This window comes from Poecilia reticulata, chromosome 4, assembly GCF_904066995.2.
Source record: "Poecilia reticulata chromosome 4, P_reticulata-male-v2, whole genome shotgun sequence".
NCBI classification, from domain to species: domain Eukaryota; kingdom Metazoa; phylum Chordata; class Actinopteri; order Cyprinodontiformes; family Poeciliidae; genus Poecilia; species Poecilia reticulata.
In genome coordinates this window covers 21,539,937-21,567,285 of record NC_088833.1, presented here as the reverse complement: position 1 = coordinate 21,567,285, position 27,349 = coordinate 21,539,937, and the positions used below count along the sequence as shown (strand labels likewise).

At 39.6% G+C, this 27,349-nt stretch overlaps 1 long non-coding RNA gene across 1 annotated transcript; it reads right to left on the bottom strand.

Moving 5' to 3' along the window:
- Positions 1-6,589: 6,589 nt before the first annotated feature.
- LOC103463646 (uncharacterized) lies at positions 6,590-18,080 on the bottom strand. The gene is made up of 3 exons (XR_014087331.1): positions 16,401-18,080; positions 15,826-15,938; positions 6,590-11,851 (listed from the first exon to the last, which is right to left on the bottom strand). It is a non-coding gene; the product is annotated as an uncharacterized LOC103463646 (long non-coding RNA).
- Between the last annotated feature and the right edge of the window lie 9,269 nt (positions 18,081-27,349).

Below are 27,349 nucleotides of genomic sequence, written 5' to 3'. Positions count from 1 at the left end.
GGGGAAATAACTTTCCTAGATTATAAAAAAATAAGAAATAGAAGGTGGCATATGACAAATTTTTACTTGAAATGAGAAATTATTCTGTAAAATGTTAAAAATGTTAAAACGTAGATGAAAATTAATCTGGATAATTTGGCTTATCTTGAGTATTACAGGGATGCCTTTTTTTGACCTAGTGATAAAATGGAAATAAAAAAACTGCTTTAAATTACCAGAATAAGTAACTAGACAAAAATTTTGACTTTAAAGAAGATTACACAATGAAAGCAAATATTCACCAAACTGAGCAGTACTTATGATTGACCTCTGTCTTTAAAAAAATCCAGATTGCAGCTTTCTTTCTGAGATTATGCCAACAATACTGCCATGAAAATAAGTATCAAGTTAATTTTTACCTGCTCTGCTCACATCAATAGTGAAATTCCTTTCTGACTTGCAAAGGTTGGCATTTAGATCCACAGTTCTTCAGCCTAGGAGGATTAGATCATACATTGACTTTTCTAAAGTTTGTTTGTTCTCCGCTCATGTGGGCTTCCTATTTGCAAAATATTGAATATTTGAATACAGCAGTATTTGACATAAAATTAGATTCTGAACAGACAAACAATATGTCAGATGGATCAGGAGCTGGGAGAGCAGGTGTTACTCACCACACTTAGTTTCTGGCGATGTTCATTAGAAAATGACAAATCCATCTAATTAATTTTTGTTCTCCAAATCTTCCTATTCAATGTCAGCAGCTAATTGGAGAACAACTAATTTGCTTAATTCCCATGAACAAGTCTCTGCATGAAATCCTCTTCAATTCACCAGCTTTGCGGCTTTAATTTCGTTGCATATGTTTGCTATGCACACACACACTTACACACACACGCCCCCCCCCCCTCCCCCCCACACACACTACTGTTTTCTGCATAAGAAATACACTGCTAAGTGAAGCATTGTATAAGATATTTGTACAATTTTTAAACAGTTTTCTCCTGCAAAAAGTGTTGCAAAGTTGATAGTCACACTAAATTATAATTAACCACATTATTACTCCGAATCCGATTGAGGTCAGATTGAGAGCTGTGTGTCTCTGTGTGTGCATGCATATGTGCATGTTATTTTGTTAATCTAATGAGATGGGTGGTGGCGTGCTGGGGGCCGTAGATTAAAGCCCAAAGATTTTTTTTTTTTTTTTGCTGATTAGCAGAGAGTGAGCTAAGAAGATCAGCCCTGCTGAGACGGCGAGGAAACATTAAGGCCGTGTTTTAATACACTCTGTTTACAGCAGCATTCCAAAGCTGATTCCCTTTAACTCATGTGTAACTCAGCGATTTGACCAACATACAACAGATCATTCAGGATAAATCTATACGTGGTGATAGATCGAGGGGAGCTGCTTGAAAGGTTAGCTTCACTTCAGTAAAGGTGATTTTCAGCTTAAAATCAGGTGTGTGCTTATAATTAGAAATTCAAGGCGTTTAAATATTTCAAAGGAAGGACATAATATTCATCCATGAATTTACTCGCTTAATCCTTGCAGACTGACCTACAGATAAAACTATTTGTTGAAACCTAACCAATAACAGCTTGCATATATTTCAGTTGTTTGTAAATGAATCAACCCTTTTGGAGAGAAATTATTCAAATGTAACAGATAAAAAAAAAAAAAAAACATTTACTAACTTTAATATCTAAATTCTAATCTTATTGTTTAGAATTTACCCAAGTTAAACTAGGACTCGCTAATTTAATCATTTTTTACTGATCGATATATTTACACACTGACAAGTCTGATGAAAATTTAATTGGCTTTAGTGGCTAATACTGTCCAAAGCTCCTGTTATACAGCATCTCCATAAGGCGTTGAACATGTACAGGACAGAACAAAGCAAACACACTCAAATCTAATAATTCAGAGTGGATAATTAACCAAAAATGCATATCTTTAGACTGCAGGGAGGAGCGGCAGAAATCTACAGCTCAGGCGGGAATATCAATTCACAGAACTAGTAGCTGTGCATGAACAAAACCAGCTAATATAGAAGAGTGGCAAAACAAAAAAACTTTAGAGGTGCTGTTAGGTATAGGGACACAAAAATTACACACCACATATTTGTATGAAGTTATTTTTGTCACCCAGTGTCAGACCAAAGTCAAACCTTTTGACCTACATGATAACACTATGTAAAGTAACATTGCACCTGCACATGACACCCACTTGGTGAAACATGGTGATGGCAGCCTCATGCTGTGGGATGGCTGTCTTCAGTAGGGGCAGGGAAGCTGGTCAGTGATGATGGAAAATAAAGGAAAACCTCATTAGAGACGAGAAACACTTAAACAGCAGCTAGAGCCTCATGGAATGGTTTAGGTAAAATGTATAAGAATGTGACATTATGCTATAATTTAGAACAAAAATACTTTTGTTCGGATGCTAGCTAATTTTAAAAACAAACCAATCCATTAACATATTAATAACAATCATGAATACGTGGAACAGCGTTTGCTGTTCCACGTATTTGCAGATCTCCATTCACTTCATGATTAGCCTCAGAAGTTTGTTCCTGCAGCTGAATAACTCTGAAAAGCCCCCGAAGCCTGGCGGAGCCCAAATTGCTGCACTATTAGAAAAACATGATTGCATAGAAGTAAGCAGCATTTAAGGGCTTAAAGAAGCGCTGCGGCTGAACCCAAACCAGAGCCCATTTTCTGCTTGTGTCCCACTATGAACAAAAGCCCGGCGTTACCTCGGCTTCAAAGGCTCCATAATAGTGAATCGATCAGAATGCGAGGCGCTGTTCTGCAGATTACTGTTAACAATAATTTGCCTCCCAGTGCACCGTTGCCATCTTTGAAGCAATGTTTTATTGCCTTTTCTTTTTTTCATCTGCATCTGTCATCCCTGAGGTCCACTGTTTGATCTCACCCCCTCCTTTTCCTCCCCACCAGTGCGTGCCTCCCCGGGGTCGCGTTGACCTGTTGATTGGCAGCTGCGATCAGACATATGGTGGGACGAGGCATCGACCCGCAGCTCCCCGGAGACAAAAGCAGACTAGCTGTTTTTTTTTTTCTTTTTCTCCCTTCTTCATCCCCGGTCTTCCACAGCGCCGAAGAGCCGAGCTGTAACACCCGAGGAGCAGGAGGCGGAGGAGGAAGAGGAGGAGGAGGAAGAGGTGCGACCGACCACTAGATGACGCAAGGTGCAAGCGAATGTTTCTTGGCAGCGGCTTTTCAGCTAGTAATGCAACTGATTGCAACGTTTTAATAGCAGTAGTATTTATTTACTGGACCCCTCGATCACAATTTCCGTTCACTAACAGCTAATGGCAGTGTATAGCCGCGAATAATTAATGTCGCACTTATCTTATTTTATATATTTCCTGTCAATGTATATATTTAGCCCGGTCTTCATTCATAAAAAAAGAAGAAAAAAAATCACAAATAGATCTTTATTCCAATGAGATCCGCACTCACATTGGATGTTAACTTGAAATGGATCCATAAATCAGACATGTGAATATCAGATAACACTGGTTCAGGAATCTATAACCCCCTTAGGCTATTTTTTTTCTTACAATTTCCACCTTAAAAACATTTACACATGAAATCAGTCCGTGTTGGGAAGATCTGCTCAAAAGGGATAAAAAAAACAACCAGTTTGTCGAACATGTAACACTGTGTTTTCACTCTGTGACTCTTTATATTTTGTCACATGGTGACCGTAAACCCCGTAAACCTATCTGATTCTCCCACCTGAGCCGTGGATCTCTGCTGGTCCTCCAGAGTTAACATGCGCCCCTTTGCCGCCTGCCTGATTAAAGTTCTTCATTCATTAGTTCATGATTAGGACAACGCGAACAATCACATTTTGCTTGATCGAAAGTCACAAAACACATATGTTTAAAAAAGTGGGACGGAGTAGCACTAGAACAATTACTGTTACTAAAACCTTTGAGTTTTATCAAACTCAAACTGCCCGCTCCCAGCTCAGGGACTGTCAGGGTGAAAAGTGAACAAGTTAGTTTTCTCAGTGTTTGTGCCAGGCTTTGCTGGAACCCTCCCAGCTCTCTGCTGGCTTTCATGAAGCTGTTTGAGGGCAGCTTGACTCTCTGTTGACCAGAAAAAAACAAACAAACATGCTGAACTTCACATGCATACGTGTGTGTGTTTTCGCATGATTTTAGCATACAGAATGCATAACAACCCCCCATCTCACCTTTTATGGCCGGCTCAGCGTTGCCATGGCGATGCATCCATGGCCAGGGTCCTTTGGTGATCCCCAGTGACCCTGATTGGTAACCTCTGACATTTAGGCCACGGCCAGGGTCAAGAGGTCAGCGATGGCCAGAGGGCAGCAAGAGCACTTCCGTGATTGGCCCTCTGATGCACTTGCTGCCGCTCTCCTCTCTGCCGGGCTCGCCTCCTGTATTTGCAAAATCTAGTTTGCATATGTTACAGAAAGCAGGACTATCAGCTGCAGGAGTTTCATCCTGCTGGTTTACTCTGCACATCTGCAGGTAGGCTGCTTTGTGCTCACGGCAACATAAGGCTCAATATTGTACAATTTGCATCCAGCCGCACATTGTGTGTGAGCTTTTGGTTTCTCACCTCAGTTTTGTGTAAACCGTTATGCTAAAATCCAATTAGCAGCAGTGTAGCACCCTGTATCATGGTGGTTATGATAACAGTAATGATCTTCAGTATTCCCATGGCCCTTGCAACCCACCAACCCCCAGATGTAAGGATATTTACAGGTCTTTATATGACGGTGTGCATGCATGTGTATGTGTGAGCGTCTGTGCGGGTTTATTTCTGCGGCGTTGCACCACTCTACTGATCTTCTCGAGGGGAATAATTACAGAATCGTAGGTACTAAAAGTCATGTGACCCAAGCCTCCCGCTCCCAAATAATTTATCCCCGCGGCTGATAGCTCGTCAATATCAATTTATTAATTTAACAGTTCTGGACTGATAAAAGGTAGTGCGCGCAGTTAGGCTGCTAAAGCAGAGAATAAGGATGAATTTTACACTGCAAGGTTGCGAGGGTGAGGAAGGAGGCAGAGACTGGAGGACAAAGCGAGAGAGGGAGGTCGAGAAACAGCTAAGGACTGATCAATGGAAACACAGAGGAGAGAGATGCATATTCGGCCTGCAAAAATGGGCCACCATCGCTCATATTCTGATGATATTGAACAGGAGTTATGAAAATTAATACACTTATTATCACCTTATTAAAAATTAAGATTGAAGAAAGGCGTTCCCGTTGTATTGAAATTCAAACGTCTCGAATATATTGATCAGCACAACCTAGTTTTTTGCCGACCTCTTAGGTGTGAGCTTTTGACATAACCCTTGTAGAAAAAAACTCTGAAAAACCTTAAAAGTTTTTAATTTGTGGCACAAAGTAAAAATGTAAATTAGTAGTGATGCCCCCAATGCCTCTTAATTCTTTGTCTTTTTCTCCTGTTCTTTAAGTGCATCTAAACTGAGAACTTCCATTTTTTTTGGTCTGTAAACGTACCAACAAACAGAACTCTTAATGCAGTTCCTTTTTTTAAGTTTAGTTAAAATCAGGTCAACTTTGCAAACATACTGAGAAATATTGACACAAAGTTTAGCACCAGTTATCAGTAACATGTCAAGTAATCCACATATACAAACAAATCAAAACAATAAAATTCTGAAATGAAGTAACTAGCACTAAAGAGGAAGGAAACTAGGAATAAGAATCTGTGCCTTTGCCCAGCTTCTTTTATTCATGTGTTCAGTACTTATTTTCTTTGATGACTTAATTTTTGGTCTTAATTTGTCTTTGTGTGTGTGTATTCATTGAGTTGTTGCAAACACGAGGTGAGAATTGTAAGTCATAAGCACCAATAGGAATATTTTTAAAATGACATTTTTTTGAGTGATCAATACTTGCTGTATGGTTTTGATGCATAAAAGGGGTTAATCTAATCCCTTCATTTTCATGATCCACGGATGTTTGTGTTTTGGTTTTCTTTTGTCTTCATATCTAATTACGTCTGGGTTTATTACTGTTAGAAATAATATCGCCATATTCAGTTGTTTATGATAGTCATTAAGGTTTTTCCACATCAGTTCATTTCTTTGTTTGGTTATTTAGTCTGATGTTATTGTTCCTTCATATAATCATTTCAGTTTGTTTTCTTATGTTAGTTTCAAGCTTTTCTTTTAGCTTGTTGATCCTTTTGAGTCTTGTGATTAACTCAGCTGGTTCTTTTCTAAGTTTCCACCCCTGTCTGTTTTTAAGATCCTGGTTTTTCACTATTCCATGCTGGATTTTTCTGCCACTCTCATACCAGCGCCATTTCCTGTCCTGTTCCTGCCTGCGTCGTCATTATTAAGATCTCTGCACTGCCTCTGGTTCTTTATGACACTCATTTTCCTTTAGATCCTACACTTCCTTCAAGAAAACTGCAGCATATTTTTCTCTTCCGGTTAATCTCTGTTGCTGATAAGTGCTTAATTACAAAACTAAAATAAATTGGTGATAAAAAAATATCTGCATGTTCCAGATTAGTCATTAAAACCCTGATCAGTTTATCTCTGCTAAATGTTAGATAGGTCTTAGGGGTTCTTCTTAAAAGATTGACTATTCAAAACAAAAAATACATAAACGCGGTTTTTTAGGCTTGATCTCTTGCTGACCTGTCAGCGCTTCTGCTGTATTGAATTTTTTTTTTTTAAAGGGCGGTGGATATGTGTCCGGCTTAAAGCAGAAGGCATATATCACCCAACTTCCACCACTATAAAGCCAACATGCAGCCCCACCTATTCCCAGAGCCATTACATAATATCCCTGAAGGAAGCTAAAAGGTATTTTAACAAGACCCACTGCTTGGCCACCTTTGACCTCTTCACAGTTGACCTCCAGCTCCTGACCCCATTTACATTGGCCAGTGACAGTAGTGGACACAGATTCCACGAGCGTCCTGCTGAGACGGAAAACACAGAAGGAGAAATCCATTTAGAAACTAATACAAGCAGGTTGAAGCTATCATGCTCTCTGAAAGATTTTCTTGCTTGTCCACTGAGAAATGCCGATTATAGGAGCCAAACAACTCCTAAATCCGATCGCTTATTGTTCTGTATGTCTGCGCATTATATAATCCCCCTGGTCTCTGCAAGCTCCCAGACTCTCCCTTTGCACAGGCAATCACTGTAGTGGATTCTCCTCGGGTCTTTGGAGAGCTGCAGAGAAGCGAGTGTCAATAGAAGTGGAGTGTGTGAATGTGAGAGATGATAGACTGAGGTTAAGAGGTGTCAACACAGGAGAGAGGGCTCAAGGACTCTTCACTGTGGCACTCTCCTCAACCCCTACTCTGATTAACCGCTCTGAAGACGCTATAGAGACACAATCGCCCCACACCGAACCATACACACACACCTGGACTAATTTCAGAGACACACTTTGCCACTCTCTTTGCCACAAGTCACACACGCTGGTTTGCGAGGCTACATTTCATTCGTGCGTGTCGGTGTGTCAGACGCATCAGGTTTGAGGTGTGGAAAAACCTGAAGATGTGTTGTTCACAGGCACAGGAGCCCTCTGAAAGGTTCTGGCAGTCAGCGATGGATTTGTTGCACCTCTGATGTGCTGTATATGTTCAGCCAAGTGTAAGACACAACAGCGCCATCCCACAGGGCTTTGCACCTGTCAGTCAGGTGCTCCATTGGAGCTTTTTTAAAAGTATTTACCCATGAACCAAGCGGAGATGTGCCTGCAGTACATTAAGTAAAGAAAAACTGGACTTTTCAGTTGTTTTTATTATAAGTGTAAAGAAAAGTTTATGGGAGTATTACTTAGAAATTTACCTGGAAAATCAATTCAAAATAAAGTGACAAATACAACCAATTCACTTTACTATTCACAGAATAGTTACATACATATCCACATCCCTTAAATTTTTTTTGACATGCTTCCATCTTAAAAACATAGTAATTTTAATGAGATTTTTTATGGTAGACCAAGACAAGTGTGTAATTCTTAAGCAAAATTACAATGTTACATGGTTTTTGAAATTCAGAAGAATGTGACGCATTTGTTTCCAGCACCACTCATATCCCGATTACAGTTGTAAGGTCTTTGGGAGTTTGTCTTTTTCTGTTTTTCAAAACGTCTCAAGCTCATTCAAATTTGATATACGGATTTGTTAACATCAATTTTCACGTCTTACCACAGTTTCTCAGTTGGACTTGGTCCGTCTATTCTTTTACATGTATTTGCTTTGATCCAAGACCGAGTTTGTAGATCAGTCTCCTCTGGTAATAATTGCTTTTCTGTTGGAAAGTGAGGCTATCTCAGTCTCAAGTTGTTTACACCAAGTTTTCTGGTTTTCTTCCCTGCGTTTAGCTCCATTCATCTTTCCATTAACTCTGACCTGCTTTCTAATCCCTGGTAAAAATTTTTTTCCCAGTTTGTGGAATGCATCCAATGGTTGATGAGTGAGTAAATTCTTCCTCCAGAGCTGTGGATCTCTGCAGCTCCTCCAGAGTTGCAGTGGGCCTCTTGGTTGCTGTTCTTGTTAAAATGTTCTGACTGGCTTTCCAGTATATATTTTTTTCACTAATGTTTAGTTACATAAACCTCTGAAGCTTTTCCTGAACATCCAAATATATTCACATAATAAATTACACACATGCCCAATCTTTTTAAATTTTTTATTTAATTATACTGGACTTAATTTAAATAAGAGAATTTGAATATTAATGCACTCCACACTTTGTAGATTTTATTCAAGAAAACCCATCAAAAAGTATCTTCTACTGCAAACCCATGTTTTGCTTTATATTGGTGTATCAAACGAAAGGCATTATTGTTCAAAATGTGTCAGAAACATTCTTTCAGAATCATAATTTATTCATTCCTACCTTCTTTGTTCACATATGTCGAGTTACCAGAGTATGCATATTAAAATAAGTTGTTAACTCAGGCATTCCTGTGTTTTGAACTTCGAGCAGTTCTTATTTAGCTTCTATTTGTGTTTAAGTTTATTTTTGTTGTCACAGTAAGCAGATTGCATATTTAGTCTGATTACAAAGACAAAAAAATATTTCAGACCAGGGCTTTGATACAAACTCCAATCACCGTCAGGATTTTTTCCTCCTTTTCTGAAAATCCTCTGTTGTCAACATGTCTGTGGTCTCACATTTTTTACATTGTTACTTCTCCTTGTGAGTGTCTCAGAGATGCTATGTTCCTCTGACCTAGCCGATACACAGCCTTCCCTCAGCCATGCATTCGCTGATTGCATTCTTTTTTTTTTCCAGGGAATTTCTATGTCTGTGATGAAGCTGCATCTCTGTCTCTCAGTAAACAAAGCTTGATGTATTGATCTTCTGAGCGTGTGGTCGCGTTTGGTCTGCCTGATGTTGTGCTTTGGATACAACTGACCCAGTTTCCACAACGTGTTGTTGTGCTCCACGCAATGCCCTTTTAAAAACCTTCAGTCTGTGGTTTTGTAGCTGAGCGAGAGCTCTTCCAGGTTTATTTGAACCGTTTTATGTCTGAGACTGCATGTGAGACCTACAGTGGATTGCAATGCAGTTACATAATGTTCTGATAAAAACAATGAGTTCATTATTTCAACCCAATTTTCAGAAATATTATGTAAAATGTAAACTAGTGTGCAGTGAATTCAACATATTTTAAATAAAAACAAGAAAACAATATATTGAATATTTATTGGAGAATGTGCAGATGTTTCTTGTCATGTTCTTTTATGAGAAGCATACTTACTACTTTACTGCAAACAGTCTTGACCGTTTCAAGCTGACAATCTGGAAATATAAAGCTTTGCAATTGGTTCATACATTACAATTGTTTTACTATTTTTCTTCTATATTTCTTCAGATGGTGTCATTTGTTGGCGGTGCTGGAAGACAAACAGAGGATCTCATCATCTGAACTGTTTTCACTACAGATGCAAAAAGGTGTTAGACTCGTTTTGGTATCTCCTTGTAACAATGATCAATGTCTTTACTGATCACTTGAATTGCAACACATAGGCCTCCCAAACCTGATTATGTTAGTTAGCATAAACGTAGCTTATATAAACAGCACCCTGTGTAATAACTGGGACCCCTGGTAAGATGTGAGCAAAACCCCTAAAACAAATCGTCGCTATGGAGACACAATGGGATGGCAGGTTTTGGTTCTTTAACAACAAGCTTAGGAGATTTTGTTGATCTTGGCTGTAAAAACGAGATAAAAATTGGTTATTGTCGTTTCCAGTTGTTGAAAACTGTTTAATTGTTTCTCTGGCTGCATATATAGATGAGTTTAGTTGTATGTCTTTTATCTTGTAAGCCATTTTCTGACTGGGTAATTTTTTCCAAGTCAAGTCTCAACTCCAAGTCAGGTTTGAAATCTAAGAGTTAACTCATAGTCAAGCTTCAAGTCTTTAATGTATGGATTTTTTTTAAATAAATGCATGCCAGGTCTATAACTGCATCAGTATATTATTTTAACATTTGAACCTTTGTCTTTTAATCTTTAAACATTAAATTTTGGCATGCAAACAAATTGTTGTAGGCTACTTCCACATTTCAATTTAGAAAGGGATAAAGTGTAATATTTATCCTGTTAGAAATACAAATAGGCATTTATGCTAAACAAAAATAACAGAAAGAGATTAAAATCAAGCAAAGCACTTTTATTTTGCCTTTGTAATAATGTAGTCAATACCTGTTAATCACTGTTGCCCATATTGGCCAGTCTCACTATATTCAGCACTAAATAAGGTTTGGTGGTTTCTCTCCTCCTCTCCCTAAATCAGAAATTTATTTTTATTTTCATTATGAAAATGCTTTAAATATACATTTAAAACCTTTGTTGTCAAGTCTAAAAAGTTAAGATGTTCAAAATGATGCTGTAAATTACAACATAATGAGTGAGAAACTGTGTAGTGAGGAACCAAAAAAGCATCTGAATGAGCAGAACAGGAAGAGAGCTTTAATTTTTATCTTTCTAGCCGAAAGTGTCCAAGTAGCTTAATTGTGGATGAATAGGGAATAGTGGATGATTTCTCTTTTTGTGGACAAAAGCTCACTCTGTAATTCACTGGAGCTCCTAAGACTTAGAAATATCTGTCTAGACTGGTAGATGTCAGTGATGTTTGTTGCTTTTTGATTGCATTTAGCCTACTTCATGTTGTCAGGCATGGTCTATTTAAGTGATCTTGTTAATTAATATCATTATTATTTTAAGACTTGAATTTGACTGGTGAAATTGATTTAACAATGCGGTTAATCACAGTCAAGTCACATTCTTGATTCAAAATAACCAGATTGGTTTGAATAGCTTTTTTCCGTTTGTAAAAATCAGTGCGCCTCTGCTGGTATAGTTAAAGTAATTAAAGCCTCCGTCATAGTTTTTGGAGCTCTTTAGCAGTTGGTGTTAAGCCATGCGGCTAACGCAATCCTCGTCGATGCTCCCCTCGTCCCCATCACTCTGAAGCGTAGAGCAAACGGCTGCTCTCAAGTGACCAGACAAAACCGTGCAGAAATAGAGATATAATACACACTGCGCGCGGCTATAGATCGCAGAATGTGAGAGCACTATATGAGTCGATATCTAAATGAAGAAAGATGCTGATGTGAACGCAGATATATGACTCACATCTGTAAGAGTTGACATGGAGGCAGGTTCATGAATCTTAATTATCAGAGTTGAGAAGCGGGTAGGTTGAGCGGGGTTGCCAAGACGTATCAACGTGGCACCACGGGAGCATTTTAAAATAAACAGCCACTCTGACAGCGGTGGAGAGAAGACTCTCAGCAGCTGGTGCCAAAAGACTGTATCTCTCTGCCGTCCCCTCCCTTTCCTCCTGAAAACCTGTGAAGTAGAAAATAGAGGAGATATGAGGAGGTGGGGATGGAGGGAGATAAGCAGGGCTGGAGATAGGGACAGGTGAAAGAGGTAAGGGTCGTACCACATGCTCCTCTTGCCCCCTTCTCTCGCCAATGTTTTATTATCCCTGTCAGATTGCAATTTGCTCAACAGTAAACATACAGAACGGGCTTAATTAAGAATTTTTGAACGGGGATACGGTCAAGTCCGGAAACATTAGCGAGATGCAACCGGGTGTCGTAAAGATTGATTGAGACAGAAGATGGAGGGATGTGGATAGAAACAACCGGTGGAGGGAGGGAGGGAGGGGGGCGGCAGCGTTGCATATGCGACAACTGAGGGGTATTCTTGTGTTGCTCAGGGCAGTAGGGTGAGATGAGTTTGGAAAGCTGGGGACAAACGATTTTTAATGCATTAACAACCCGGCTGTGTGAGGCAATAACAAGGACGGGATCGGCGCTAAAATGTTTGACATCCTGCTTCGAGATCAATGCACCCCGGACAGGACACACAGATGCAGGCAGACACATATTCACCTCCACTACCGGCACACAGACGGAGCACGCACTCCCACGTGCATGCGCGCCGGGCCCAAGACATGTGGGTGGGTGCACAAGTTTAACAGCCTTCAAACCTCATGGCGATGTGTAGGAAATACAAAAAAAAACAAAAAAACAATACCTATATCCATAACAATATCCGCAGGTAAAAGCAGCTTTAAATCAAAACAGATAGAGGGTGCATCTGGAGTCGATTGTTGAGAGCTGGGTGGACTACGTAAAAGGCCAGAGAACTAAAAGAGTAATGAGCCTATCCATATCTCCCTGTGGACCTGAAGTTTGCATTCAATACATTATTTACAACTGAATTTTTACGGAGATATAGGTTCCTCTCTGGGGTGTTTACAGACTGGTGCTCTAACTGCTTGGAGTTTAGCCTGCAGAGTTGAGCAGCATTTAAAATTGATGCATGTTAACCGACCTCTGTACATGTATGTCACACAGACTTATACAGTGCCTCTCAAGACAGTTCATAGCAATTGAAATTATAAACACAAATGTCTTTTCTAGGAGTTCATATTATAGATTGACACAAAGTGCAGTTGTAAAAAAAAAGCATAGTTATATGTGCCTTAAATTTTTTCTGAATCAGATTTTTTTATTTAGTGAGACTAGCTTTGCACGTCTTGCAACTCAGGTTTCTCCATCATGCCTGGATGGAGAGCATGTGCAAACACTAATAATTAAGTTCTGTCACAGATTCCCAATTAGATTATCGACTTTATCTGTGCCATTAAAAGACATTAATGTGTTTTCATGTAGTTCATCATGCCCTTGTAGCTCTCGGCATCTTTGTGTTAGTCTCCTGCCAGAGGGGGAACCTCCACCCCAGCTTTCTACTCTCAAAACAACTTACTTCCATGATTGGACTAAGTTTTGCGTCATTTGTCTTTCTATCAGATCTGATGACCTGGTGGAATAAAAGCATTCCCACGGCATGATGGTGCCATCACCCTGTTTCACTGTGGACCTGGTGTTTAGAATGTGGTATTTTTCTGCCAAGCATGTTACTCCTGAAGACCAAAAAACTCAGGGCTTGGTTTCATCATAGCAGAGCTCTTTCGCGTGTTTGCTGTGTTTCCTACATGCACGTTTGATATGCAGTGTTGTTTTACACCCCAACTCTACTTCCCTGACCTGTCTGCTATGTTCCCTGGCCTTCATGGTGTTATCTGTCCTCTAACAAACCTCTGCAGCCTTCACAGAGCATATATACAAAAATTAAAATAGCACAGGTGGGGTTGATACTCAAGTCAGATTGCTTCTAAAACAACTGGTTATATTGAGTTTTAGTAAAAAACAAACTAAAGAAATAATACAGTTACATGAAAAACTCAGATTTTTTTGGTATAAAAATTTAGACTTTTTTTTCCTTCTACTTCACAGTTCTGTATAATTATTAATTTCCATAGGTATCAATAGGAGAAATATAAATTGTTTTGCAGGGCCACTAAAGTTCTGCAGGAATCAAGGAATAACTTTTGGTTTGATGCGAGACTTTTAAAGCTTACCCAATCTCTGTGATTACTACTGTCTTTCAACTTCCTTCATTTCTGTGCAACCAATATAGTTCGAAGAGGCAACATTTATTATTGTGCTGTTTTAATGTTCGGCCCTTTATCAAGTTTAGTACACAATCAACCTCCAAAAATGAAAAAGGATGCACAAAAGTCTTTATGTCCGTTAGAAGGTGTGGGGAAAGGCATCGAGATTGCATGGTTTGCGCTTTATGTATTTTGCTTCAACACTGGCATAATCCAAATGCCGTCTTACATGCTGTTGACTCTGTGATTACACAAAAGAGCATGAACTTTTTATTCTGTGGGAATAGCTCAGCTTGGAAGGTTTAATCATGAACATTCACTTGGTGTAAACATAAGACAATCCTGCTCCCAAAATATAGATTTATGCAAACTAAATTTGCTGTCCACAAAATGAATTATTCTATTCCTCTTCAGCCTCGTCTTAAACCTTTTTTTTTTCCCTGCAAGAGACCATAAGGATTTTTTAACAACCTCGTCCCTCCCTCCCTCCTCCTCTTTTCTTCCAGCCAGAGTACAAGCTGCTGCTGTAGCCTGAGAAGTCCCCGCTCCCTTTGTCTTTTGTAGTTCAGCATCTCTCGCCCAAAATACTGTAACTTCTAGGAAATGGGGAGATCTCAGTTCTCCGCTTGGAGAGAAACCGCAAGCAGAGACCCGTTCTCTAAGTCTTCATGACGATCCCTCCCTCCCTCCGCCTTTGTCTCTCTTTTTTCAAATAGACTATTTGTCATCGCTGAAATAGAGCGTTTTTAAAAATTCAACCTGGAGCCAACCCCCTACCCTGACTCTCCTCTATTCTCATTCTCAATTCCCCAGACTCTGGCCGGCTACGATCAATAGCCTATTGATCAACTCTCTCCATTCCCATTACACACCAGTGCCAAAAGAGCCAACCATTTTCCCTGAAAAGCTGATCTGGAGCATATTTGCAGTGGTAGGGTTTCTCTAATTTCAGCAGGTTATTATTAAATGCCTACAGTGTGTAAACGTCTTGCTGCTCCGAGATGCTGAGAGGTAAAGATGTGCTAGAGAGGAACACACTGACCGCAGTTACCTTTTAATTGAAAGGTACTGCACTAAGGTAAAGTAGGGTATAGCTTCCCACTTAAAGTAAAATAGGAAAGGTGAGAGCATTACCACATACGTAGAAAGCAATTCTTTTCCCAGTTGTTTCTACTTCATTTCTCTCCCCCGCCTTCTGTCTCTCTCCTCTCTTGCTCTCCATAGACAATGCTATGGGCAAAATCAATACTGGAAAGGGAAAAAAAAACACACACACACACAGAAGGCATATTTTTAGCCCGTTATTATATGAGCTGCATGAGGAAAACGGTGTTTGTGGGAATGACAGAAATGCCAAGGTTCTGGTAAGACAAAGATAGGGTGGGAGAGAAACAAAAAGAAGCGAGAGGGCTGAGAACGACGGTGGTGCTGGGCTGTGTAAGGGAGGTGGGGGTAGAGAGGGGGGGTCTAATGGAGATGGATCAAACGAAGGTGGAGATAAGATGGGAGAAAATGGCTGATGTCTCGGCCAGTGATAGAGCTTGAAGTAGCCTCCAGGAGAACAGCTACAGAGAGGATTTTTTTGTTTTATGAGGATATGTGATCGCTAACATCAAGAGAAAAAACCTCTCAGTTTAATATTTGCTTTTGTTTCCAGTTAAGTGACGCTTTAGTCGGTTTGGCACACCTGAGAACAAGCGCTTCCTCTCTAAATCACTCAGCAATCACAGCGACGCTCTACCTGCTTTCTGCAGCTTCACTCCACCTCTGTGCGTGTTCGTGCTCTCTGCGGATTGCTTACCCACACTTTCACTCCCGTTGCCAATGGCTTTCTGATGGACTTCTTCTCCCTTACCTTCTTTTCGGGCTCTCTCCGGTATCGCTGTCAGTCAAGCTCCGAGCTCCTGCCATTGGCTGAATGTGGCGCGTGGATCAAAAGGCGGGGAGTCCAATTGGCCGGAGAGCTCACTGGGGGGAAGGAAGGGATTGATTTATCTGTGGTATTAGAAGATCAATTAATCCCTATTGTGTGTGCCAGCACAGATAGCCCAATGTGTCTTATTTGGTACGGCTTGTTTCTGCTCAGCCAAGATAAGAGTGTCTCCCGTCACTTTGCTCTATGAGCAACAAATCAAATCAAATCGAAAAGGGGGTGACGGCACGCACAGGGTTCCTCCCCGGGCTGTGGCTGTCTGATCACAATAAGGGAAGTCCATCAATATGAAAAGTTGTGTGTGCAGAATAAACACAGCTCATTCCAGGGCCAGGATGTCTGCCCTGTTGCTATGACAGTGCATGATGTGTGAATGCAAGCCTTTTAACTAACTCCACTCAGCTGATGAACCCACTTATGACTGACGACAACAGAGTCAACGGACACAGAAACAAATGTGTGCATGAAGTAGGAGCTGCATTAATACAGAAGTTTACCAGATTTTGCAGTGAAACCCGGTTTGGGGAACAACTGAAGAGTGACTTCTCCCTTACTCCTGAACCCTTCTGGAGCGGCGGTTTATACTCTGCACTTTGACCTCACTAGGGCCTGCTCCACCCTGGGTCTGCCTCTGCTTGGCAAAAGAGGCAAACTGCTGCATTAAAGCGGAGAGTAAAACTCACGGAATATAAAAACCTGAAATAAAAAAAAAAACAAAAAAATTATGGTTAGCTTGATTATACACTGAAGTTTACTGAGGATAAATTTTTTATGCTAAAGAAAAAAAGTAAATCGGTAGAGAGGCTGTGCAGCGTTTTCAGTGGCTGAAAGCCGAGAGGCTTCAGTTCACAGCTTTTTACCACAGGCATGTTGTTCTTGTTCTATTTTTCTTCATAATTGAGTTTGTTTTACCAACATGTAAAAAATTTACACACCCTATAAAATCTTGGGTGTTTCTCTAACATATGTGACTATATAGACAGTATGAATTTTGATATTACTGAAAAATTCCAGTAATATAATTAAACAATAAAATCTGAGCAAAAGACCTTAGAGATTTTTTGTTAATAAAAAAATGTAGCTACTAGTGAGGAACAAATTAGAAGAACACAACACTTACTCACTTGTGCTATGGCTAAAATCACACACACAGATTGAGTTCAGATGTAGAGAAAGTCATCACTCAGATTTTTGACAGAGATTTGCCCTGTTTAAACCTCAAACATTTAGTTTGGTGTTGTTCTGATGGACGAAACAAGAGTGACTGACATGGTAAAACCTAAAGAGCTGTCTGAAGCCTCCAGGAAGAAGGCTGTAGCATCTTTTGAAGACTGAACGAAGTTTGAAACATATCGGAAATCATCTATGTGTGGAGAAAAAAAAGTTTTCACAATTTTAAGGATATTGAAAATCCCTGCCAACACGCCCAGGTCTGGCTGTTCAAAGTTTAAGTTTATAAAATTACACTTTAAGTTGTTAAAAGAAGTCTCCAAAAACCTTAAAATGTCATCACAGGAGTAATGGCAGACTCCTGTTGTCAAAGTGTGTGACTGTACAATCAGGAAAAGACTGCAGTGATTTAACTTACACTTACAGAAGAAAGCTCTAGACCAGAGGTCTCGTTCTCGCGGCCCGCAGGACGATGTCTCGTGGCTCCCACCTTGATGTGAAAGTATATTAGTGCGGCCCGCAGGGTGAGCGGACCTCTGAAGTCCCGCCCGCCGTTCCTCGTCATGGCTGACATTCGGTGCTAGGCTAGCCAAAGCTACACTGACTTCATGCACACTACGCTTGTAACAATAGTGCGGGGGATGATGGAACAGTCCGGTACCAATTGCCTTTTTTTTGCAGTCGCCATTCCGGTACTTTCTACCATTAACAAATGTCACGATCAAACGCAGAGAAAGGCGACTGCTACCGGGCTGCTCGTCATCCGCCGCACTCTTGTGACAAGTGGAAGCGGTAATGACGTCACGCGTCGAGACGTTCTCCATACGTTGCTAGCTGGCTAAAGACTTCTATAAAACGTAGAACAAGAGCGACGCCAAGTGGAATAAACTACATTTTGTCACACCCTCATCATATCTTTGTCAAAGCCAAATCCTGCAGTTCTGTGGAGGACCGTCCTTACACATGAGTTTGCGTCAAGTAATGTATATATTTTCTTTTTTATTTTCCCTAAACATGCGTTTTTGTCAAGAAAAATTTATATTTTGCTTTGTCTTTTTTTTGCTTCTCCCTTTTCTGCTCGCTGTATTTCTGCTTGCTGTTTTTACATTTGCTGTTTTTCTGCTGTATCGTGATGTTAATGAGGAGAACTGCCTTCTATGTTTACTATTGACCAATAGAGCTTTGGAACCAACGTCACGTCACTGCGTCAGACGTTGTGGGGCGTTTAGGTGCAGTCGCTCGGTGCCATCTTTCCAGGCCACAGACCAAAACAAACTTTGTCCCGGTGGTTTTATTGTGTTGCCGACTGCAGTGAAGTGAACCTCCGAGGCTGAGGAGGGAGCTAGTGAACGACTGGCCGAAATTAGCGTTCATAAATCGGATCAACCTTGAGCTAAACACCGCTTGCTCGGCGGATATTGGAAAATCCAATATCCAACTTGAAACAAACTTCACTGCAGTCGGTAACACAATAAAACCACCGGGATAAAGTTTGTTTTGGTCTGTGGCCTGGAAAGATGGCACCGAGCGACTGCACCTAAACGCCCCACAACGTCTGACGCAGTGACGTTGGTTCGAAAGCTTTATTGGTCAATATTAAACATAGAAGGCAGTTCTCCTCATTAACATCACGATACAGCAGAAAAACAGCAAATGGAAAAACAGCAAGCAGAAATACAGAGTGCAGAAAAGAGAGAAGCAAAAAAAAAAAAAAATAGACAAAGCAAAATATCTATTTTTCTTGACAAAAACGCATGTTTAGGGGAAATAAAGAAAATTTATACATTACTTGACAGAAACTCATGTGTAAGGAAAAGGAAAACCTAAATGTTTTTAATTCTTATTATGTCAGTTTTGGTTCTCCATACAGTTCATGTATTGGAGAAATAATTAAATGTTGATGACATTTGAGGATATTTTTAAAATGTTTTTTGTGCAATCCTTTATGCGGCCCAGCCTCACCCAGACTCTGCCTCTAGCGGCCCCCGGGTAAATTGAATTTGAGACCCCTGCTCTAGACAAATATCAAAACTTTTGGAGTAATGCACTTTGGACAGATGAGTCTAAAACTGAATGATTTAGTACCAGAATAGAGGACATGCTTTGGCAAATATAGCATGTCAGGAAAACAACTTCAAATCAGAGATTCAGCATTCAGCGTGTAAACTTGACTTATGCACCTATTCAAGCTGTTTGCAAACAAAGTAAGAAGAATTGTTGACAAACACAATTAGCTCCCTCTGCTCTGCTAGCTTGACTCTGAGAAGAGTGTCTTTTGGCGATGAGAACATTGTTCAGTTTTCTTCCTTAGGCATGACCTTAACTCCAAGTTGCAAACCTACTTGCAGTTCAGTGTATGCATGCGTGTAAATGTTTTGATGGCTTAAAGAGAGAATTGATCCAGAGATACTATGCATGCTTTCAGGCATGATCTATATCTCATGACCTTAGGTGAGGTGTGAGGACCAGTAAATCTGTTCTTTCTTCACCACAGCAATCCGGAGAAATGCCCGCATTACTGCAGTTGAGGACTACTTCATAATCAGCTGCAAACTGCTACAGTGCTTGTAATTTGTGAGTCGCCACCTTCTTTTCTGTGTACTTTCAAGAGGAGTGGGCTTACCACCTGCAGTAGAACAACAGGTTAAGAGCCACGAATTTACATCAATTTATGCGGCATATGTCGGTTAACACTTTTCTTCATGTATTTTGCGTCTTGTTCTAATGCACCAATTTTACCTGTATGTTTATCTTTTATTGTTGTTTTTAATTAATTTTTTCGAAGTTTAGTTGGATTTGGTGTCTTGTGTAAGTCCTAAAAAAGCTGTTGCAGCTCAGATTTTTCTTTTTGTAAATCCATCGCATGAACTTGAAATGATTTGGAAAAGAAAAATTGTATTACGGTGACATGAAAACATGTTTTATACTATGAAGTTATTGAAGTTACTTTTCAATAAAAAGTAACTCAAAAACATCCGACTTAAGGCCGCAACGGTCATCTTTTGTAATTTCTATGGTGACATTTTTAGTTTAAAGACCAAACTCACAGTGAAACAACAAAGCGCAGGGCGGGTCTATCAATACGAGAAGAAAACATAAGTTACAGCACTGCATGCTGCACTGTATCTATATATGAGGCATATAAGGAACAGTGGGAACTCAGGAGAAATGGAAATAAAATGCTGTCCAGCACATTTCCATGTGGGGAAGGCATTTGTAGCTGGGGGAAAGAAGGGGTCAATGGACCAATACTCACCGATTCAAACTCCGGGACGATGCTGAAAAGAAAAAGGTAAGAGAGACCAGGATAGAAGTGGGTGCTAATTCCTACTTTTCAGTTTAAATAAAGATTGGAGCTGGATAAAAGCCATTAAGGGAGAAATCAGACAGGGCATGCTATGTAGGACAAGAGCTGACTGCAGGGAGGTGAGTGGTGGGATCGATACTCAGTCGATGCGCTCAACACCCAGCTTCACACACACACACAGACATGGAGGGGCATGTGGTATTGCTGGGCATCTGCATGTTTGTGTGTATGCATGTGTGTGTGCGTGTGTGAGAGTGTGTGCAGCAGTGACTAATGGAGAAAGAGAGGAAGCCCGGGGAGAAAGAGCGTTTGCAATATACAATTAACTCTCTTTTGAGTGAGGGAATATTAAACACAAGCTGCTTGTGCAGACTGTAATTTGTGGTGATAAAAGTATTAAAGGAAAGCACTTGGACAAAGATGGAAGGGTGGACAGCTGCAGAGATGGATTTATTTTCAGAGGCACGATACAGTTAACAAAGATAGATGTTTGGAAGGAGCATCTTTAGCCTCAACTGGAGCCTTAATACGACTACAATCACTCTGCATTCTGTCCTCCTCTCTTTCTCTTCTCTGTTTCTCCCTCTTTCTTTACTCCCCCCCAACCCTCCTCCATTTCTTTCTCACCCTCTCTGTAGAATTGATTGACTATGTCTCTTCAATCCATCTCTCTCCCTCTGTCGCTTAGCAACGGGTGCTCTATGGGGTGTGGAGGGTGGGAGTTTCACAAGGGGAGGGGTTGGTTGAAGCGAGGCATTGAGGGAGTGTCGGGGGCACGCATGGGTAGGTGGACTCAGATTGGGGGGGCGAGGAGCAGGAGTCAGTCGTAGTTCCACAGTTGTGATGCTCTGACACTTATAGTTTGCAACAGAGGTTTGTCAACTCCTCCGATGAATGTAAGGAACAAATCACAAGACGGTAAAGTGATACTAGAAGGAAAAATTCCAGCTCGCAAATAAAGTGCTGCAGCTGAAGCAAAACGGGGGGGGGGCGGGGGGGGGAAGTGTTTGATGCCTGAGCCAGGATGACTAGTATAGTAGTAGGTCATCACTTGTGTGTTTTTTTTTGTTTTTGTTTTTGTTTGTGTACGCATCTGAATGTTACTGATGCAGCCAAGCAGTCCATCATCTCCCCTCAAGCTGTGTCACTGTTTCATACAGTGAGCCCTGTCTGTGAAAACCACAAAAGCACAGCAGAGTGAGCCTGCATTTTAAAACGTAGCTCTACGCCTCCGCTTTTCTGTCTCCAAAAAAAAAAAAAAAAAAAAAAGTAGAAAGAAAACACTTCCAGCATGTTTTGGTTCGTAATCAACATATTTGAAACTGTTACCTGGAATTCTTAAGATAACTTTGTCGTCGTGTTTTGTGAGCAACAAAATGGCGAGTTCAATAACCCCCCTTAGGTCCGTTTGCAAGAGAATTCTTGCAGCGCATGAATGCCTGAAATTAATTTGAAACTTAAAGCGGTCTGATGCACAATCCCCGCATTAACATGCGTGAGGGAATAAGAGCAAAAATGTTGTGCAAAGAGGTATTGTTCTGTTTTTAAGACCTTATCCTTTTGATCTACGCTTAATGTCTGATCCCCTTTGAGGAAGATGTGTCTGCAACGCTTTAAGCCTAATAAATCCAGCGTTAGGAGTACTTAAGAGCCAAGAAAAAAGCTGTGTGGTTTAAAAAGCAGGCAGGCAGTGGAAGGAGAACAATGAGCGATGCTCTTAACTAGCTCTGGAGATAATACACACACATAATCATTTCATAATCTATGCTCATTTTAATCAGCAGCCTGTGAAATACAATAAATGTGTGTATTTCAGGCCTTACAGGCTTTGCAGAGACAGACCTAGAGGGTGTAAAAATAACTATTTGCATGTGTGGTATAGATTTTTTTTTTTTTAAAAGCACAGTATCTTGGCTTGTACGCATGTTTGGAATATGGGAGTTTATTTTGCCTGCACTTTAGCTCTTATTGAAAATATAGTGTTATTGCTCACCACTTACCGAGCTATTGAAACCAATTCTATAACCTTTAAAGCTTGACTACATGCTGTCAATCTAATACAGACAGCATTTCTTTGTAAAAAAAAAGAAATACAAAATACAATCCAGGGACAATATACACAAATGAATGACATATATTTTTCTTTATTTAATTTTGTTCTATTTTATCCCTCTTTGTTGCTTTTTCACCCTGTCAATACCACATGTCTGCTGTGCCGACCGGTATTTAGCTGCTTTATTTTTGAAATGGTGACAGTGAAGTTCTGCCTTTCTATTCTGAATCTGTCCAGAAACAAGTCAGGAAAGTTTCATCTATTCGTCTGAAAACAGTTTATTCTCTGATTAATTTAACATATTTATTGATTAACAGAAGAAATATTGAAACTGCTGAAAATGACAATGACATGAAACCACCAGAAGCAAAAAGATAACACCTACTCTCTCACACACCTATAAACACACTTAATCACAGACTCATTTTTTTTCTATTTGTAGACTTATTAAATGTATAGATAAGTAAAAGAGGTTAGAGATATTTAATTGTCTTTGAAATGTGGGTAATTTCAAAACAATACAATTTGTACACTTGCTTATTTTGTTCATACATTTATACATTTGCTGTTGAAAAGACGTGTCTGCAGAAAAATGTTAGAATTCCGCTGCATAGCAACACATTTAATAGGCTTTATATTATCCTAATGCACCCCTCTTACAAATACATTAAACCAGGCACCGACCGCTTCAGCAGCGCTTCTTCATGGCCTCACATAAAATAAAAAATAATAACAAAAAAAAAAATCAGCCGAAAGTACCCCCAAAAGACAAAGAAGTTAATCCGGGCATATAACATTTTGTGTAATCCATCTCCGATCAGATCGATGCTGTATTGATCGTGTTTGTGATTAGTAGCTGTATTGATCGCAGTGACATCACATGCGGCGCACCTGAGTGATGGTTCGGTCGCTAACAGCTTGTCACATTCAAAAATAAATCCGCAGGGCCTCCGCGACCTTTATGACAAAATATATGTAGGCATTTTTCACGGCGTTATTGTTTCCAGTTGCGTTTTCCTATCCGATAAATTACAAGACAGGGACGGACGGGCGGCGATTGTTTGAGCGCATTTGTCTTTTTCCAATTTGGTCAAATGACGGATAATTGAGCCCGGATAGGTTTCTGAAGGATAATTCTCACGGGGATCGCTTACGGAATTTACAAGATAAAAGCTCTTAACTATCCTAGTTCAATTTTATTTAATCTGGAAACACGTTCATATTGTTTAAAAAAAAATCATGTGAATATTTGTTTTAGCTTAAATTTGTTATAATTAAAAATATACACAAAAGTATTTGATCACTTATAAGAATTATTGATTAGTCTTTGAGGCTGTGAGAGAGGCCTTCCTAGGTTGCACCTGTTGTCCCATTTCTTCCCAGTGCCAATCCATGCACAGAGGCCTGCTGTGTGCACACTGATAAAAACCAATTGTTAAAATTGAATGAATAGAGTTACTGTTCAAATTTATATCGGTTTAACTATATGGATTATAATCAATATTTCTGAGTAGAACATTTTCCAGCTTAACTCATGCAGCAATTGTATTTTAACAAAACCTGTCAAGATAAAAATCACAACAGCGTCTCAGTGAAACAGTAAAATGTGTCAGGTATAAATGACATGAAATAAAAGCAAAGGAAATGTAAAATACACTCATGCAAAATCAGATAAGATGCAATGCTTACCCGCTTTCAAAATGCCAACGTGAAGAAATCACTCCTCCGCTGCTTCTGGAACACAAAACAAATACAAGAAAGGACAAAGATTTGCATGGCAACATAAACGCAAATGTTCTGGCGGCCTTAGTTTTTAGCATTGATTTAGGGACAGATAATGAGCACTGACCAGTCGACCTCAGAATCCTGGTGGTGCACATGCAGTCGGAAAAGATCAGAGATGATGGTGTGTCACCGGGCAGAGGATTAAAAGTCCAAATCAGGACTTTAACCTGTGTTCTGTGTTGCACGGGGAGTCACAGGAGGGCAATCTGCACATGTCTGACATTGTAGCTAATTGGAGGATCTTGTCAGAAGCTTACTATTGACAATTCTGATCATGCAGAGACGTTTTACCGAGTCAAATAACAGTTTTGAACAGTGAAAAGAAAGTTTGATAACGAAGATAAATTCCTGCCCATTATTAAAATGTTCTTAGCTATATTTTGCCTAATTATCAAGATTATTGCACTCGTCGAGTTTGTTCTGCCATGTTAAAAGGAAACACAATTTATATTTATTTTAACATTAGTCTTTTCCCTTGAAAACCACAGCTAAGATGTTCCACTCACTGGCAACGACTTGCAAAGGATTAAGAAAATTAACTTGCTAGTAAGTTTGACTTAAAATTAACACTGTCCTTTAAATAGTCAAAGAAATTAAATACAGCCGAAAACATTAGTGAAATAGTGCTAATTTTAAACAAAATCTGTTCTACTAAGGTGGCATATAAACTGTTTCCCTGACAACCGTGTACCTCAGATTTGTCATTCTTTGGCAACAACTCCCACACGCCTGAAGAAATAATCTTGCATGCATGTTTAACTATAGCATCAGTGTTGCTAAAGGCTAATTGCGAACATAAATTCATCCTCCCACATAGAAACTTCCTCAACTCTTGTGACAGTTCTTAACTGAATGACATATTAATTCATAATCAAAGCCCCAAAAGCCTTGAGGCCCCTGAGGATCAAACCTTGAGGTCCTCGGGTACAAATACTTTGATGCCTGTTTTAATTATCTAAGCGAGATATAACACCCAAAATTATAATCACTATCATATTCATCAAAGAACAGATAACTAATCAATCTAATCAGATTACAGCTACTACAACAGAAAGTGATTCCAACTTCTGATGAGAATATTTGAAATTATATTGAAAACATAGTTCACCCATATTTTTTGCTTTTTTATGGAATTTTATTTAGTTTTTCACAAGCTAGTGGAAAACTAGTTTTTCCACAAACTTTCCATTGAAACTGTCTTTGTTGTGCAAATGATGACATGACGTATTGGTGTCTATTTAATATCAAATTCAGGAAATAAACACGTACCTGAAATGTACACTTTCGTTTTCACATGAATGTATGTTGACTCAACTAAAAATACAGCAACCATTACTTGATACGGGAAGAAAGCAAGAATCACATCATTGCCATCCCATTTGAGTTGGAACAGCTCGTCACCTCCAGAAAAAATACAATATTTCTTAAGAACTTAAGCTTCTTCAGTATAACACACTGCAGAGATACAATTATTATTATAACAGACCAATAAAGTAAAGCTTTTGCTAAAAAATAAAGCTAAGTAAATGTCATTATCAACTCGATTGAGTTCTTGGTGATATCAGCAACCATTTTGGGTATTTTGCTGCTATAAGATAGCTCAATATCTTGTTTATGATCTATTTTGACACAAACAGTTTAGTTGTCGTGCCTTTGAAAGTATTTTTATTGGTGTACTACCTTTCAACTGTTTTCACAGATTTCTTAATATATGGACTCTGATCAGAAAAACCAGCATTGTTGTCCTTTAACATGTTAACTTCATAACTTATCTTGAATCAGTGTAAATAGTTCAGCTGCTCATTCGTCTGCTGGACATTAGCCAATTAGGGCAGTGTATTTTGATTGTTTACGAGGCAACATTTTAGTGGCTAATATATTGCATATTTGAAAAGTTGTGTTAAATAACATTTTTGATTGGTTAAAAGTTTTTAAACTTGCAAAATTAATTGTATAATTCAATTGTAAAGGGTTTTTTGAGAAGCCCTTTGTACTTTGTTAGTATGTATAGGAAATTTCATGATACAGTCTATTTAAATATATTTGACAACATAACAACACTATTAAATACTAATCAAACATATTTATGTGGGATTGGTTATCAAAATAAAATAGATAACGCGGTTAGCTTTGAACAATTATTCAACATTACACTTAAACTGTGTTCTTAATTAGATTTTAACTAATTTAACTAAATGACTAACATTTATCACGCTCCAAAATTCATTTTTATAGTGCACGGAGCGTCTATTTCCGAACAACTTCCTTTTCATTTTTGACCGAAACCCAGAGAGCAGAGGGGTGGAAATGCGCGTCCAATTCTTCCTGCCGATCGATCAGACTGCGGATGGATCGATATGGCACCAGGGCTATTGATCACCACGGTCCTCTATATTGCTGGGGCGCTTTCAAATGCAAATGCACCTAAATAGTAATCTATGGCAACACACTAATTCCTTAACAAACTGCAGCCAAACGCTTTACAAACACAGCGATTCAATGTGCAACTGATTCCTCTCTTTCTCTCTCTCCCCCCCTCCCCCCCTTCCCTCCTCTCTCTTCCATTCCCTCCATTCAACATGTAAGCTCTTTTATATGTGGCCGCAGAGGCCTGGCTGTGAAACAAACTGTTTAACAGTAGGCTGCCGTTTAAAGATTTAACAGGACAAACACGGTACATTCAAAATGCGGGGTGACATTGATTTGGCCTGTGGGCTATTGAAACTTTGGAGAAAATCTTAGGCAAGTTAAAGGTCTAAGCGAATATTGAAAAAAATAAAAATAAATAATAATAATAAAAAATATATATATATATATATAGTTGTTTATAGTCTGTATGTGGTAAGAAATGTTTTACAATAAAAACAGCGAGTGTAGCTGCAGAAACAGTTCCTGCATGTGCTGAATAAACTGGAGCTCGACTTTATGGCGAGATGTTACACATTAAGTCATACAAAACTCTCCAGCCCCCGCTTACTTAGGGCAAAGCCACGGGCAAACAAGGCAGATGACGCGAGTTTTATCTCCAGAAGGGCCACGCTGTAGTGTGTGTGGATTGGGGATGAGAGCAGCAGCTTCCCCCGTCCCGCTGACTTGCTCAGAGGCCTGATCAATGCGACATTACTAAACAC